The sequence below is a fragment of the Macrobrachium rosenbergii genome, chromosome 56 (assembly GCF_040412425.1).
Source record: "Macrobrachium rosenbergii isolate ZJJX-2024 chromosome 56, ASM4041242v1, whole genome shotgun sequence".
NCBI lineage: Eukaryota > Metazoa > Arthropoda > Malacostraca > Decapoda > Palaemonidae > Macrobrachium > Macrobrachium rosenbergii.
This window is the reverse complement of record NC_089796.1, coordinates 5,812,501-5,815,000: the sequence shown is the minus strand read 5'-3', so window position 1 is coordinate 5,815,000 and position 2,500 is coordinate 5,812,501. Positions and strand designations below refer to the sequence as shown.

The following is a 2,500-nucleotide window of genomic DNA, read 5'->3' as shown; positions in this document are numbered from 1 at the left end:
CGAACCACATTATGACGAGAAATTAATTTCTATCACCAGAGGTAAATTTCTCTAATTCTTCATTGGCCGGTCGGAGAGTCGAACGCGGGCCCGGCAGAGTGCTATCCTAGAATAATACCAACCCGTCCAAAGAGGAACCGTTAATGAGTAAAATTTTAGTACTTTCTTGAACAGTGAGGGTGAAATTCGCCAATATTCAACTCCACTTGATTGATTTCATCGTAACCCCCATTTTGCAAGTTTTGATTGCGACTTTATCTATCAATCCACTGCATTAATGGAGATTGTAGATAATCCTTATTATTTTCTTTTAATTTTTTAGGAAAGTGGATCGTTCTCTCTCTCTCTCTCTCTCTCTCTCTCTCTCTCTCTCTCTCTCTCTCTCTCTCTCTCTCTCTCTCATTCTGTTGATTATCACCCTAAATGGGGAACAAAGGAAGAGAGTAACAACAGCCTCTTGGATTGTGGAAATTTGTAGAAAACGGGAAGACGGAGTCATAGAGAGAATTCCCAAGCTTAGTTGTGGGGGTACATTTTTCTTGTACATGTAGAGGCCCATTTCTTGCCCAGACCTGATGGAGCGCTAAAATGATGGGACATGATCCTCTGGGTGGGGAGGGGGAAGAGACCAAAATGATTTTTGTAAAAGAAGATTAAACCTAAAGTTTTTTTTTCTCAAAGGAAGACCAGAATTATTTTTAAAGTAAAATTTCTTTCTCTTCAAAAGGAAGACAATGTTTTTTTTTTATAGAAGACAAAAAACTTTCTTCTCAAAAGGAAGACAAAATTGTTTTTTGTATAGAAGGCAAAAACTTTCTTCTCCAAAGGAAGACAAAAAATTTTTTATGGAAGAGAAAAAAACTTTTTCTCCAAAGGAAGGTAAATTTTTTTTTTGCAGAAAACTAAAAACTTTCTACTCAAGGAAGAGAAAATTGTTTTATTCAAGAGGACGAAAAACTCTCTTCTCAAAAGGAGACACTTTTTTTTGTTTTGTTTTTGTTTTTGCAAAGAGAAAACAAGGATCTTCTCAAAGGAAGACCCGTAGGGGAGTAGCGCCGTCAGTGCACCCCATGCGGTGCACTGTAGGCATTACTTAATGTTCTTTGCAGCGTGCCTTCGGCCCCTAGCTGCAACCCCTTTCATTCCTTTACTGTACCTCCTTTCATATTCTCTTTCTTCCATCATACTTTCCACCCTCTTTCCTAACACTTAATTCATAGTGCAACTGCTTTGAGGTTTTCCTCCTGTTACACCTTTCAAACCTTCTACTGTCAATTTCCCTTTCAGCGCTGAATGACTTCATAGGTCCCAGTGCTTGGCCTTTGGCCTGAATTCTGTATCCAGTTCAATTCTCAAAGGAAGACAAAAATGTTAATTTTATTTTTTACCAAGAGAAGTCAAAAACATTCTTCTTTGAAGAGTGGACAAAGACATTCTTCTTTGAAGGGCTAACAGAGACATTCTATTTAAAAGAAGGCAAAAGCATTCTCATTTGAAGAGCTAACAGAGACATTCTGTTTAAGAGAAGACAAAACATTCTCATTTGAAAAGCTAACAGCGATTCTGTTTAAGAGAAGACAAAAGCATTCTCACTTGAAGAGCTAACAGAGACATTCTATTTAAGAGAAGGCAAAAGCATTCTCACTTGAAGAGCTAACAGAGACATTCTATTTAAGAGAAGGCAAAAGCATTCTTAAGGGGGGGGGGATGTAAAAATGGATCACTTTTAAGACCTTAATTTCCAAAACCTGAAGTCATCATGATGTAGAATTGACTGGACACGTATTCCGTTTCTCCAAGGTCAGTTTTTTATTTAATTTTTTATTTCAGCGATCACCTGTACTCCACCAACTTTTTCCTGCGTGTTGTTTCTTTTGTTAGATTTTATTTCGTATTTTTTTATTTTGATTTTTTTATCGCGGTTTGGTTTCCTTTTGTACGGTGAGTAAATATTGCGTCTTTTGTCATCATCGAATTTTATTGTATATTTATATTCTTTAGGTTTCCATCGAACTTTTGTTATTATTCGAGTCTTTATAATTTTTTAAAGGTTTCCATAGAATTTTTGCTATTCTATTTTATTTTTATTACGTAGCAAATATGAAAATTCTCTCTCTCTCTCGTTTTTTTTATTTCTTTTTTATATGAATTTCTCTCATTATTATATAAATATGAATTCTCTCTCTCTCTCTCTCTCTCTCTCTCTCTCTCTCTCTCTCTCTCTCTCTCTCTCTCTCTCTCTCTCTCTCTTCTCTCTCGTTTTTTATAAAGTAAGTCTAATCCTTCGGGCCCGCCCTAGGAGAGCTGTTAATCAGCTCAGTTGTCTGGTAAAACTAAGGTAAACTTTTTTATATAACAAATATAAATATCTGTCTCGCTCTCATTTTTGTATAGATATGAATCTCTCTCTCTCTCTCTCTCTCTCTCTCTCTCTCTCTCTCTCTCTCTCTCTCTCTCTCATTTTTATCTAACAAATATAAATATCTGTCTCGCTCTCATT

The 2,500-nt window shown here is 36.1% G+C and overlaps 1 protein-coding gene across 1 annotated transcript in view; it reads left to right on the top strand.

Annotated features, from left to right (window-relative positions):
- LOC136836703 (protein spinster-like) overlaps positions 1-2,500 on the top strand; it is a 96,425-nt gene that overhangs the window by 21,310 nt on the left and 72,615 nt on the right. The window lies entirely within an intron of this gene.